Source organism: Vespula pensylvanica, chromosome 8, assembly GCF_014466175.1.
Source record: "Vespula pensylvanica isolate Volc-1 chromosome 8, ASM1446617v1, whole genome shotgun sequence".
NCBI classification, from domain to species: domain Eukaryota; kingdom Metazoa; phylum Arthropoda; class Insecta; order Hymenoptera; family Vespidae; genus Vespula; species Vespula pensylvanica.
The window spans coordinates 4008926-4024232 of NC_057692.1; the positions used below are offsets into that span (position 1 = coordinate 4008926).

At 41.5% G+C, this 15307-nt stretch overlaps 1 long non-coding RNA gene across 3 annotated transcripts in view; it reads right to left on the bottom strand.

The window, feature by feature from the left end:
- Positions 1-15307, bottom strand: part of LOC122631227 — a 72305-nt gene that overhangs the window by 10756 nt on the left and 46242 nt on the right. The window contains exons 3-5 of one of the 3 annotated variants that reach the window (XR_006327653.1): positions 3932-4094; positions 3074-3326; positions 1909-2722 (exon numbers count right to left, since the gene is read on the bottom strand). The exons of the other annotated variants lie outside the window; for them this stretch is intronic. This is a non-coding gene — a long non-coding RNA (uncharacterized LOC122631227). Of the gene's footprint in view, positions 1-1908; positions 2723-3073; positions 3327-3931; positions 4095-15307 lie in introns of those variants that run through there. 3 annotated transcript variants of the gene reach the window in all.

Genomic DNA, 15307 nt, shown 5'->3' on the forward strand with positions numbered 1-15307 from the left:
GCTCGAAACCGCAGCAGCAGCTATCTTCTACCTTTTTCGATTTTCACCTCTTCCCTTTCCCTCTTTCTCTCTTTATTCGTTATACGTTCTTTATTTTTTTTTTGTTTCCTTTATATACATACATATTCTTTTTCCTTCTCGTTTCAGATTTTTCTTATTTTATAATATTGAAATATTCGTTAAATTCTTGTTTAAACATACGAGATTATTGTATTGAAATCTCTAACAGAGATTAATCAAAAGCTTTTAAAGATTAAAAAATGCATCGTTAAGTCATATATGTATATATATATATATATATATATATATATATATTTTGTTGTTGTTGTTATCGTTGCTGTGATTTCTATCGGTGATTATAATCTTTGCAATCTACGATCGTAAATCTAGATTTTGTTAATGTTTCTATGAACAGTTCGTTGATAAAGGTAATGTATAAGGAACGTACGAATAACTTTTTGACTAATATTATGAGGAAGTTCGACGATGGAAGAACATCGAACGAATGAGCGTTCGTATGGAAGGTAACGTCGCGATCAAACAGGGAAAACGGCTCGGTGGTCCTCATAAAATATCGATAGGTCGTGGCGAGCGCGCGCATCGACGTTATAATGCTGCATAATGGTTAGAGCGATGTATTTAGGGGCGGCTAGGTCGTCGGGCCATCGCCGTGCCCGTAGAGGCGTCCGTACCTCGCGATGGGTGGCCGCTCCTGCGGGTGTGGTATGGCGGGTGGTGGCGAGGATGGTAAAGAGGGTGGTAAAGAGGGTGGTAGAGAGGGTGGCCCAGAACGGGGAAGCACTAGTAACGAGTATTTGCAGGCCGGCTCGATGCATAGTTAATGATTTGTCAACCAAACTCCCCCTCTACTGGACCATGCCGAACCTGACTAGGCCATACATTATAACCGTTCACGTACCGGGTGACCACGTGACACGGGCTCACCGATATACGCGAGAGCTTAATACCCGTGTAACTCGTGCTTTGAGTTCTGATCAAAGTCTCGCATTTGCTTTCACCAACGTATTCGTGTTTGCGTATCCGTACTTTCCTAACGGCTATTAGGTCGTCGAGTTTTTGAAAAAGAAAACAAATTAATACTTTCGCATTTGTGGGACTCTTTTCTCTGTATCATTCCCTCTTCTCCTTCTTTTAGTTGTTTTTCGTTGAAATTGATCAATTTGTTATACCAGGTCGATTACTTCAAAAGTGTTCTTTAATATATTAAGAAATCGATCAATTTGATAATAACGATTGATAGTAATGAGAATCCTATCGAATTTCAAGATATTTCTTATGTGTCTTATGTACACCCGTTAGAGATCACCAGTACCTCCTCTCGCTACGTACACGTTTGTATGTATGTAGAAAGTAGGCTGCACGTCGTATCGGTGTAACGGTAATTCAACGATATCCCTTAACCGACCTTATCCTCGCATCGTCGAACAGGAGATACTGCTTATAGTTTAATTTCCGATATGTATGCGGAAAAGCAACGTAAACAACATTCGACGTCGAATTATGACGTTAATTCGCCAACATGTCGTCGCGTATAACGCTAAATATCCTGCCAAATATTGAATGAATTACCATCGTCATCGTCGTGCCTCATCCTTTTCCACTGGTAATATATTTATTTATGGAGAACGTGAATTTTATGAACACCGTTTTGACTGTTACGAATCGGAATGTAAAGTGTTTAAAAACGAGAAGAGAGAGGAGATACACACACACACACACACACACACACACACACACATATGTACATATATGATATGAAATCGTTCTATTTAAATTATCAGTCGGAAAGTTGCTCGAGAAAAAAAAAAAACTAAATTTTATAAAATTCATTGGACGACCGGGTGAAACGTTGAAGAACGAAAGAGAGATAATAGAGTCGTTAGGTAAACATTCAGTCGATTACTATATTAATCTTGCATCGATTCGCTCTTATTAGGGCACGTCACCGCAAAGGACGCAGGAAGAAGAAAATAAACGACGAACCTAATAATCGGTTAGGTCGATTGGGGTCGGTTCGGGTCACGTTTCTCGAAGGTACATGCGGTTTCCTTTTTTATGGTGTCTTTTATTCTTGCGGAAATTAGTGTGGGTGGATCGTGGTTTATGAGCTTACACTTTGTGGTCCTTCGATATAAATAAATCATACACCTTTTTTGATCGAATCGTTATTATCACGAGAGAAATGAGAAAGAGAAAAGAAAGAAGAAGGAAAGTAAGGAAAGATAGAACGAGAAAAAAAAAGAAAAGGAAGAGAAAATAAAAGTAAAGAAAAACAGGACAATCCAGAAACAAACGAATAAAGACTCGATATCGAGGAGCATCGAATGGATACTACAAATGTACATAGCATTAATTAAATGTAACAAGAGCTGATAGAGTGGAGCGCAGTGGTTAGAAGCTGTAGACAATCTCCAAATATTTGCGAGGCCAAATATCTTGGCTAAACATCAGCGCAGTGACACAGCGCCTTCCGAACGTCTAACACGCTATATAACTGCTTTCTGTAATGATAAATCCATACGCAGGGTGATGAATACTTCGGGAAATCAAACACATTGATAAGATTTTCTTACCAAACTATGCCCAGTCACGACAATGACTGGAATCGATCGATCGATCTAATCTCGATCTTGTTACCAAAGATTTGGCCTGTATTTACATTCGATCCTTCGCTTATGGGATTGTAAATAAGTATATGAACCTATTTACGATAAAATACAATAAATAAAAATCTACCATAAAAATAATAAAATCAATTATGAAGTTTTTAACAGGGATGTTCTATGACATTTCTTCTGCCTTTTTCTTTCGTTTTTTTCTTTTTTTTTTTTTTGAAGATTTGTAAAAGTAAATGAAAAAATGGATCAATTTTTTTTTATTAAAAAAAAAAAAGAAAGAAAAAAGAAAAAAGAAAGAGTAAAAGGGAATCAAAAATCGTTTCTACTTTGCAGTTTGGCTCGTGCTTAAAAAAGGATAAGAAGGTTCAAATCAAGATTCTTGTGTGTAGAGTTAATTCGAATGATTTAACAGTGACTTCTGAAGGCCTTTTTACCTCCGGTTCGGTTTCCTGCTGTGCTCGCGGTGTGTTCCATGGTGTTACATAATTGTTTGGCTCGCAGCATGGGGCGGGCACGCCCCACCTGGCACCCTGGCCCTCGTTCATTCTCAGGACTATAGGACCGTAACATGGCAAGCCATAGAACGTGGTCCATAACTTCGACCGTAATTTGTCATGATTACCAGGAGATTACTGGTGTCGCTGACAACCTTTCGCTTACCGTTTATAATGACGACTGTGCTCCGCCCTTTAAAGAGCAAAATGATTTTCGGTAGGATATTAAACGACGTCTTTTGCCATTTCCGCGTTTTTACCGGATGGAATCGAACGTCATGCTTGTCTTTCGATTAAGATACAATGTTGGAAATATGAGACATTAAATAGATAATAGATAGAAATCTGATAAGGATCGCAGTAGGAAAAAAGAAAAGAGAGGAAGAAAAACGATTGGATGAGAAAACCTGCGCGAAGTTTTGTCTCGGCTAATAAAAAAAATTAACAAAAAGATTTTTCAACCTGATTATATATATATATATATAAGAAAAAAAAACAAAAACAAAAAACAGAAAATACGAGTTTTTTTTAAAAAGCGAAAGAAAGCTGCTAAGAAAAAGAGAGAACATAGAATTATAGATGACGAGATATTATAGATGGACCAAAAGAAACAAAGGGGATAAATAAATAAATAAATAAATAAATAAATAAATAAATAAATAAATAAATAAATAAGTAAATAAAATATAGATCGACGAAGTAATACATATAGGCATCAGTATTTTACGTTGGCGTTAGTTCGTTGAATTCAACGAGTTTGAAATCGCGTAAGCGAACGTCGACGAGTTTGCCACTTACGTCAAAGTTTTTGCGTTCCTTTCTCGTCGAGGAAAGAAGAGCGTCGCGACGCTCGGCGTCGTTTGCCAAGCACACACCGCGATTTGATTCACTCGCTAGCTCGGCTGGCTGGCTCCCTTGGCTCCTTCTCTCGTTTGTGCGTGTCTTTCCTCCTCTACGGTCTCTGCGAGAAAGAGAGAAAGAGAGAGAAAGAGAGAGACTGCCGAGCTGACTGACTATGCGTGTACATGTGTACGCGTGCTCTTTGCTTGTGAGCACGATGTCAATATTATACGACAAACACACTTAAATAGGCTTAAAATACTAACATCTACCTCGTTCTACGCCGCTATGTGCCTTGCGTGTACTCCCCGCGCGTGTATGACTTTATAGAAGCGTGTTTAATTATATCTTTAGGCCGCACCGGTGGGTGATCCATTCGAATTATCCGATCGCTCGTGGTTACTCAAGCGATTACATTAGTTATGTAAAGTGTTGTAATCGGTAATAATATATTGTTTACCGAAATCCTATCTAATTGATGTCATAACATTGTCAATAAGAACGATTATCTAACGAAAATGCTAATAACGAAAATGAATACTCGTTTCAAAACATTTGTTTCTTCTGAACGTAACAAATGACAAATAAAAAAAGAAAAAGAAAAAATGTAAAGGGGAAGAATGAGGGTAGAAAAATCCATTCACTGTGACTATCTATCAGTCGTCGATATATTTGATATTATATATCTGACACAAACGAATCGTGTTTTTATTCGTACGATAGGTAAATAAAATTTACGAGAGCCATGAAGACACAAAGATTCATCTAAGGATTCTAATTTCTTTTATCTGGAAAGCCGGTAGCAATGAGACCGGATCTTTGCTCGAGAAAGAAACGATAAAGAGTAGTAAAAGATGAGTAGAAAGGGCTGGTACATCGTCAAGGGCAGAGTTGAATGAGCGCGTTCCGCCGAAACTCGGAACGCAACATTGAACTTGTAAGAGCTAACGAGATCAATGTTGAAGTTCAGGACTGGTGACTGCCTGTTTGCTGATTGGCTTAAATCAGCGTTAAGCCGATCCAATCCAATCCGTGCTTCGAGCCAGTCGGCCCCTTTCCTGTCTTTTCGATAGGGCTAGAAACTTTAGGGTGAAACCTTCGAATCTCGCGTACATACATATCTACTTACATACACCTATGTATATATGTACGTATGTATGTATATATGTATGTATCGATACAAATTTTTACGGAGAATCAAGATTTTAATAAATCTTCAAAACGATCATATATACTGTATGTACGTATGTATGTACGTATGTATATGATATATGTATATAACGAATGGAGAATGATAGAAATATGTGTAGAAATATGTGGGTGTAGATGTCGAGAATCGAATGCAACGTTACGTGCGAATTTTTTCAATGTCAACAAGAAAAAGATAGATAGAAAGGAAGGAAGAAAACACGCATGGTTGTTTCCTTTTCTTCTTTTTTTGTTATTTTCTTTTTCTTTTCCCTTTTTTTTTTTTTTTCAAACTCGTAGACGTCCGGTTGACGCGTTTAAAGGGCGTCGTTCATCACCGACGGAAATCGTAATGGTCAGATCCCGGACAAAAGTCAAAACGTCCGGATGCGGCTTGCTATTGTCAATTCTACGCAGTTCAATCGCCGTGAAATTTTTGTTGTACCTTTCTCCAAGGATTCTTTTGATATACTTTTCAATGGGCCCATCCAATGAATCTCACGTCGACCTGAACTAGAGTTACTACGAGGGAAGGCTAGTCGAACGAAAATCTTTGCGACTCCTTTCCTTTATTTTTTTTCTTAAATCATTGTTCGCGTGTCGATATTAAAAAAAAAAAAAATAATAATAATAACAATAATAATAATGCAATAATTATGCCAGTATCTCGATAATTAAACCGAATGATATTTTATATAATAATAATGAGAAAAAGAAGGAGAGAAAAAAAAGAAGAGAAAAATAAATACAAACACGTATAGAGTCTTTCCCAAGCAATTTGTCTAGGCTGTCCTGTTTTGAGACATCAACAACGGGACTAGCGTTGTCCCGTTGAAAAGTGTCCCCAGGAAACGTCAGTATTCAAAGCATAACGCCCTAGCCAGCCCCGGCCAGCCCCGGCCAGCCCCCCGTAAACTCCTGAACAACCCCTGAGCGTGCAATTTCGCTGGCAACGCTTACCAAACTAATGTCGAACGTATATCGTTGGGGCGTGGAGCACGAAGGGATGACGTGCGCGTTTCCGAATGATATATCGCGCCTCGCTTGAGCACAGAAACGTTAATAACGATGCATCGTAAACACCGAGAATCCGTCCAATTAAGGAATCTCGCGAATTTCGGCACCTGCCGTTTGAACGATGCCTTGTGTATCTACTAAACCTACCTGTCTACTACGAAATGTATCAGTGATCGACGAGAAAATATTACTTATTTTTTATTTGTATTTATTTTCCTGCTGTTTTGTTTTCTCCTCCTCTTCATCCTGTATTGTTCATAAACAATTGTTTAAGTGTTAAGAGATTGAACGAAGAAGAGGAAGACAAAAAAAAAAAAGAAAAAAGAAAGCAAGCAACAACAGAAAAAAAAGCGAGGAGAAGAAGACGAGAAGAAATTTCTTAAGAAGACGACGCGTGTCGTTAAGGGGTGGGAATTGTTGGATTGTCATGCGGGGGTGTTAGGGAGTAAAGGAGAAAAGATATAGGAGTAGGGTGTTGGTAAGAAGTGTCAGTGGATGACTGCGTCGAGATGCGAGCACTAAAACAACATTTTAAACGGGCAAACATGCATAGAAAATGATAACAAAAGGCGTGACCGGAGCGGAACACATGTCCAAACATTAGGCACAATGTCGTACCGCTCAGAATTGTCCCCCTCCTCTCTGCGCGCTTACGCGCGGTGCTCGTCGGCACCGCCAACGGTAAAATGTTTGCAATGCGTTACACGCTCATTCAGCTTGTGAAACGGTACGGTAAACGGTACCTAAACGCCATGGAATGGCCAAGAAATGGCGCAGGAGAATGACCGGTGTCATTCACTGCCGCCGCCAGATCCAGACGCATCACCGGCCCTTTTCATCCGTAACGCCGTGGCCTAACTCGAATTCTCGTTTTCGTGTCAAAAGGGAAACAGAGATAGAGACGGGGGATGAGAAATAAAGGTTATAGAGAAATAAAAGAGATAGAGAAGAGAGAAATAAAGAGAAATGTTTTTTTGTCGAAGCTTTAAGTATCTCTCGTATATCCTTCGAGACGAATCTTTTGCTGGAAATAACGTTCGTTGAATCGAACGAATATCGCGTGTGCCATTTCGTCGATGAGGCTAAAACGAAAAGGTACATAGAAAGTTAAAAAGGAAAGAGAGGATGAGGGAGAAAGGTAAGTAGGGAGGAAGGCTGGGAGGAAGGGAGGGAGATAGGGAGGTCACGGAAAGAGAGGAAAGCGAGAACGAGCGAGCGATCCCACCCTTCCTAACCCGGTGCCGAAATTCTCTGCGGCGGGAAGTCGTTAGGCGTTTTCTGACGCGAGATAAAATTCCGGGAAGCACGTTGAAACGACTCTCTGCTCCGGGGCCTGGGTATTGTTTTAACGTGTTTGAGTCAAATATTGACGCAAGTTGGGCTCGCAAGCCGTCCTGGAACAGAACGGAACGAGATGAGACGGAACGACCCACATAACATCAACGAGAGAATGAGAGAGCGAAAGAGCCAGGCCCATCCTGGCCTCGACGTAGTCGTCGTAGTCGTAGTCGTAGTCGTCGTCATCGTCTCGTAATAACGAAGAAAGAAGGAGAGAGATAGAGAGATAGAGAGAGAGAGAAAGAGAGAGAGAGAGAGAGAGAGAGAGAGAGAGAAATAGTATACCGAGGGAAAGAAAAATAGCCTTTTTCGAAGTTTCTCTTTCTCTTCTCATGACACTAAGACTGCCATCGAGTATCGTAATATATACCTATGCACGTCCTCATTGGAATTATTTACGATCTTATTTGAATGTCTATAAAGAGATGATTATACGTAAGTATGTATGTAGTAAGCATTTCAACTACTACGTTTTATATCGAAAGACAGCGACAAAAATATCTCAGAAAATATATCTCAGATTGCCAGGAGGAAAGAAAAAAAGAAGAGACAGAAAGAAAGAGAAAGAGAAAAAGAGAGAATACTAGACGCGTAAACCGCTTTGGATCTCATAAAATCTCATAACCCCGGGCTCGCTGGAGGCTCCTAGTGTTACCATTTCTGTGGCGATGGGCTCCGATTGCTAAAAGAAGAAGGGTCGAAGCATAGACGGTACCGTTCTCCCCTATGGTGAAATTTCAATGATGGCCGGGGGGAGGTCAGAGGAGACCAGGACCATGTTTGTTTTTCGGCTCACGCCTTTTGACGGAGGCCTTATGACGCGACTTGTAAGCGAGGCAACGGGAACGCTTCTGTTGCGAGTACCTACGTGAGTAACAGCGATCTTTTCGAGTTTGTACGCGTGCTATCTTTTTCTTTCTCTCGTTTTCAACGATTTATCGTGTTCGAGAAGACGCAAGAAGTAAAATAGAATAAAGAAAGAGAAAAGAGAAGTGAGAGACATGCAACGAGATAGTAAAGAAAGAAGAGAGAGAAAGAGAGAGAGAGAGAGAGAGAGAGAGAGGTTCGCGAGTGCAAAGGAAGAGGGGGAGGTGAGGGTGGTCGAAAGAGAGGCGAAATAACAGGGCTCTCCTCGGCTCGCCCTTCAAAAGACTCGGAATATTGTCCTGCAGTGCAAACAGTCCCAGACACATTCTGCGTTCCACTTTACCTCGAGGCTGCGCCAAGACGCCTAGCCTCGCTTTGCTTCTCTTCTCTCTTTCTCTTGTTCCCTTTCTCTCTCTCTTTCTCTCTCTCTCTCTCTCTCGCTCTCTCTATCTCTCGTCTCCTTGCCTAACCTCGCCGCTCACAGTGTTTGCCCGCAGGCAAATGTGTTTCCTTAGGCAGTCCGAAATGTTTGGACGAGTCTGTGCTTCGTGCCGCGCGAGTGCGAGCCGATTCAAAGTGAAGTGGACGAAGCTCGGTCAGTTATCGAGAGCACAGCGGGTGCTTTCGTCGGTCGAAAAACAAAAAAAAAAAAGAAAAAGGAAGAAAGAAAAAGAAAAAGAAGGAAAAAGATATGAAAAGAAAAGAGAATAGAAGGAGCCGCTCTCACCTGTCACAAAAGTAAAATGTAAATGTTACGTTCGAGTTTAGCTTAATGCTGCATCGATTGGTGTTTTCGAATAGTTAAAAACGTAAATGTATTGGTGGCTCGTTAGCCCGATCGAATTATATGAAGGATATCTTCTCTCTTCGACTCACCGTTCCTACTTCTCTTGAGCAACTACCTTTCTGTTTCTCTCTCTCTCTCTCTCTCTCTCTCTCTTTCTCTCTGTACTCCTATCAAAGCGCCTCGGGCCGTGTGCAGTAGACGTTGCAAGCTGGATGCACGTATACACGGCGCACACCTGCGACGAATAGATTAACCGTGTGTCGGCGCATTGTCCTAGGGACACATGTAGCCTCTAAGTAGGTTGTGTGTGTTAGATTCGCAAACATGTCTGCAGCGTTGTCAGACGGGCAGGAAATTACGTCCGCCTTTAGCCGCTCTCTATATTACACCACCCTCTGGCGCACACACGCCCGCAATACGAGCGGAGAGCTACAGGAGTAGCTATATACCTATGGAAACGTTCTCTCTCCCTTATATTCTCGCTAGAAATCGCACGAGCTCGACTCGCTACGCCCTCTGGTACGTGCATACGTATGTATCTCTACATGTACGTTTATGTGTACGTCTATGTATACGTCTATGTATGTAAGTATATATATATATATATATATGTAGATATCTAAGTGCATGTATATACTCCTCCGCCATCACGAATACACGTACATATAACTTCACTACATACATATATATACGTACACGCACATCCACACGTACGAGTATGAGGAGAAGGAGGTGGATGAGCTTTCGTACGAAGCTATCTACCTGGAGATACGTGTGTACACAAGCGTCGTATGTACATCGCGGTGTGCTACATAGCTAGGGCTAACAATAATGCGACTGCTTGCAAATGGGATAGATACCTATACCTGCCGACGTGACAACCTGCAAGATGGCACCCATAGCGAGTTACACTCGTAACTTGCCTCGTACAATTCGAGTTCGTTCGAACGCGAACGCGAAGAAGATTTTGCGATAACTATCACGATTTAGCGTTGAAATCTTCTACTTGAAATCTCTAACTCTAAGAAGGACTTGCCTTCTTAAAGACGATGGAAACGATGTCTTCGTGCGAAATCTCGAGATAGCTCGTACACGAAACGCACGAGGTTCTCTTGTCCAAATACTGAGTCACTCCGACAACATAGGATTCACTACCACCATAGTTCTCTCATCGACGTCATCACGATGAACCGGGTTTGAAATTCGCTCGATTGTTCTATATAGTTCGAGGGGATGAAAGGAATTAATTCTTTATCGTTCAACTTCGAGAATGATTTCATCGGTATCATACGTAGAAAATTTTACAAAAATCGATAACATAAGAAAAAATTAAAAGACGGAATTTCAAAGACACAGAAAGAGAGAGAGAGAGAGAGAGAGAGAAGTAGAAAGAGAAAGAGAGAATGGATTGAAGAAGCGAAAAACGAAGAAAGAAAGGCTCTCGAGTTTCTAAGGGAACGAGAACGCGGCGGTATTAAATTAAATCGCGAGATCCTCGAACTAAAAGGGGGAGAACTTCGTTCTGCGAGAAAATCGTTCGAAGGGTGATGTGTACGACGAGAGAATCGTTCTCGTTAGGTACTACGCTACAATAATATCGATACTAATGCTATGCAAAGGAAGATTATGTTATCTTTCGACCGGTGTCGAAAATGTTCGACAAACCAGTTGTGGTGTTCTTAAAATTATCGATCAGCCCTGTTTTTTTATCGTTCGTCGAGGGATCTTAAAACCTTTATGATCTAATATCTTCCTGAAACCTTTTAAAAGGAAGAAAAACGTATAATATAGTGACGTATGGTTAACAATAGATATTAAAATTATTTCAGAACATAGTCGTTCAAAATATATGTACATACGAGAAACGTTTATAAATATGTCAATTAAAAGGAGTATGACATGTACGCTGAAAAAAAATGTTCGCTGTGATCGCGTGCCAACACATTTTTCTCGATCATGCGTGCATCTAGTGAACTACGAGCGAAGAGATAGATAGATAGATAGAGAGAGAGAGAGAGAGAGAGAGAGAGAGAGAGAGAGAGAGAGAAAGAGAGAAGGAGAGAGAGAGAGAGAGAGAAATATATATATACAAAGTGTGGTTGTAGTGATAGTGATGGTTCGAGTTGGCACGTTCGCGAACGATCATTTATATTTTTCCCCGGAGCATGTAAATGTAGGCAATATCGCTATGTTGGCGCCAATGGTCCACGGTCGAGTGACTGGTGCTGATTGATGTTGCGATGTTTGGCTAGAGGGTTGTTTCTGTGCTCCGCAGCAGTCGGCCGCGGGGTGGTTTTGGGGGTGGCTTTTGGTGAGGGGGTAACGCGTACCCAATAAGCACCTCACGCACACGTTTCTCGGATATTCGTACGCGTCGAACGAACGTGCGAGCGCACGTATATCACCTCTTCCTCCTCTTCCTCGTTCTACGCGTAGTCTTCCTGAAGGAGGTGGAGCCATTGTTTACACGCGCTGCAGCCCGTCTGTTGCGAATACATCCGTACTCTTCGTTATCCCTAGGGAAAAGCTAGCTTTAAACTGTCCCTCGTAACTGTCGCTCGTTCGTTTTGTTGCCGTTGCTTCGGAAAGAATAGTAGATAGCTAAAACAGCTACCCTTTTTTCATCCGTTTCTTTCTTTTTTTTCTTTTCCCTTTTTTTTTCTTTTTTTTTCTTTTTTACTACCTTTGAAAATATAACTCGCGGAAATTAATAAACTTTATCGTTCTTTTAAAAAGCCTGGCAACAAGCGTGCTTTGTTAAGCGTAAGTCCATATCCACAGTGCGGTACAAACTCCAATAAAGTGTAAATTGTGAAAATGTAAATGTTCGCCTTTTTCTCTCTTTCTCTCTCTCTCTTCCCCCCTCTCTCTCTCTCTCTCTCTCTCTCTCTCTGTCTCTCTTTCTCTTTTTCTGTGTCGAATTATGCGATCGACTATCGGAAAGAGTCGAAAGCGCGAGCGGAAAGTATGAAGCAATTATTACATTTGCCGGTAAACAGGCTTGTTTATTCGATCTCCATCGCGTGTTCGGCCAACCAACCCGTATGCTTATGCACACGATTCGTTCCTGTAGCCCTTTTCGCTAATTTCTTTGATGTCCATTGTGTTTCGCGCGCGATAAAATCGAGAGCCCGGGTAATTCGGTAAAACGAAGGGACATATTTTCCAGTAGGCGTGACCTTTCTCGATGGGACGACAAAGAAAAAAATAAAAAAATAAAAAAACGAAAAAGAGCCAAACAGAAAGAGAAAGAGAGAGAGAGAGAGAGAGAGAGAGAGAGAGAGAGAGAGAGAGAATTCTATCGACGAGAAAGAAAGACTCGTCGAGTTTCGCTCGGAGTTGTTAGGTTTTTTTTTCTTTTTTTTTCTTCCATTTTGTTTGTTCAAAAAAGTTTTGTTTAAAAAAGTCACGTAAAAGCACTAAACTACGCTCGACGCAATGTTATCGTCCTCATCTCTCTCTCTTTCTCTCTCTCTATCTCTCTCTCTATCGCTTTTTCTCCGTTTCGAAAATGTATTAATTATACGAATGCAGACGTGCGCACGGTACGGGAATATTTTAATCTACTTAAAAAGCCATTCGTTTGAAAGTAATTATCGCGATGAAATGAAAATGTCAACGTCGCGCTCGCGCTCCCGTGTGTTTGTGTTTCACGATCGCGTTCTCCTGTTTACCTGCAAATCTAACTAATCTAAATGGTAATGCGACTGAATTACGATAAACACCGACGAATTTTCCTCCTTCCATTGGGAGCTCGTTTACGTACACCTACATATATATATATATATATTTGTATGTATATATATATATAAAATACATATAATACGTATTTATATATACGTACGTGTATCAGTCGGACTCTTTTTGGACGGTATCAGAGCCCGCATCATTCAACGGAGACCAACGGAAATCGTCAGCAAAATTATTGGACTCTCGACCGATCGAATTTTCGAAGCGACTATGTACCTACGTACATACGTACGTATCCACCTACCTACCTACCTACCTACCTACCTACCTACCTACCTACCTACCTACCTACCTAACTACGTAGGAGAGATCAAATAAATTGCCGATCCCAAAACGTTTTCAATTGGCTCGTTTCAATGTTTTCTTTTTCACTTATCCACTTTCTTTCCATGTCCATACCTTTTCGAAATTATCGAATAAAGAATAGAGGTCATAGTAGGATGATGGTGCGAACGTTATCGAGTACGTCGCACCTCGCCTCGAGGTGAAACGAGCCTCGACAAACGGCGACGAGGACGACTTCTCATCGTCGTTTTATTTTCTTTAAGTCCCGAGAAACGACGTTCCTTCTCTCGTTCGAAGAACGACGCGTCGCGGCATGCATCCATCGGTCACAGCCTGTACTAGACAGACTCAATATTTGCAGAAACTCGACTGTGGCGTTGGAGAAGTACCTATTTACGAAATTTCCAAGTAACCGTACTTTCCGCGAAGATGTCCTCTCGGATTTAAAGAAAAAGAGCCTCGTTAACGCGTGGTTATCATGCTCGTAATTTCGAGTTTAGTCTATGTTCAAAAGGGTCGTGAAGCGGGCAGGCGGGTGGGCGGGTAGGCGAGTTTTGTTGGAAAGGGGGGCTGGAGGGTGAGTGGGTGGGTGGGTAGGAGGATGGGAGAGGGATAGGGAAGGCCCGTTCGTAGGGGTGTGCGAACGCGAGGGTGGAGCTGCGGGTGCAACGATCGACCGCGTGAAATCGAGCACCTCGCAGCACCAGAACTCGTCGCAGTACCAGCTCGCAGCAGCAGCAGTAACTGTTTCAAACCAACCTCCAGTACCACCTCCTCACCTCCTTTCCTTCCTCCTTCCGCTCCATTGCCGTTCTCCTGTCCCCTTTTCCCTGGTATTATCCTACAGCCACACGGGCTAGCCTCTACATCGTCAACATGTTCGAGGCGAGCACGACCTCGTTCGCATACGCAAACTTCCCGAGATAGGCCTATCCATAATCCACCGTTTGAAAAGTATCAAATCGTTTTCTCCGATTTCGTAAGTCTCCTTTTATTTTCTCCTTTAGGAAGGAACGTCGAAACGAAGTGAGAGATATAAAAGTCAAGTACTTTGGACTTTCGAACGAAAGGCTAACACGCGTCGCGACTACGATCTGTTTATATTGCGAGACTATAAATCAGAGATTTTTACGAATAACCCATAATGGACGAGGAGTAAAATCGTATAATATAGGAAACATTCGCGCGAACAAATTCATATGGGCCGATGTGCAAATGAAAAAAAAAAAAAGAGAGAGAGAGAGAAAGAAAAAAAGATAAAAAAGAAAAAAGCGTGTGAGAGAGAGAGAGAGAGAGAGAGAGAGAGAAAAAGAATTTACTGAAAATTACTCTCTCGTTCTTTTTTTTTGCTAGGGGTTGGAGGGGGCTGAGGGGGACCGATTTTATTACTTTCACGAGGATTACCCCAAAAATAATCGTACAACGTGATATTAAAACTAACGCAACGATAAAATATTGTTTGAACAATAGAAAAAAATAGAAAAAAATTTGTCCGCATAATACCGATCTCTGGGCGTAGGTAATCACACGTTCGAACGTTATAGTACGCGATTAAACCGAGCGCCTACCCTTCTCTAACAAACCCCCGACGTATTTCCACCACCATTCGGAAATTGTCGGCTGCCAACATGGCCGCCGCTAATTAGCGCCTAATTATTATTTATTGCATCGGACGCGATACGCTACTACGCTCTACCGGCTCTCACGAATCTGCTGGCCCCGACAGTCGCTCGCGACACATACACGCACATACACACACACACACACAGAGATACACACAGATACACAGACAAAGAACGAGCACGATATAACTATGCCTCGGGCAAAAAGCCAATCGGTCCACGTTACACATAGACACGTGCACGCCCGAAATCAATCTGGGTCGACTATCCTCGTTCGTCCTTTTCTCGTATTCTTCGTCTACGATAGAAAGGTATATATATATATATATATATAGATTTATTATTTTCAGTTACAGGAAGAATGATATCGTAAATATACGAGTAACGAAAAAAATCGTAAAGAATGAAATCAAAATATAAATAGATGAAGTGTGTCTGTATACGTGTGTAAAAGAGAGAGAGAGAGAGAGAGAGAGAGAG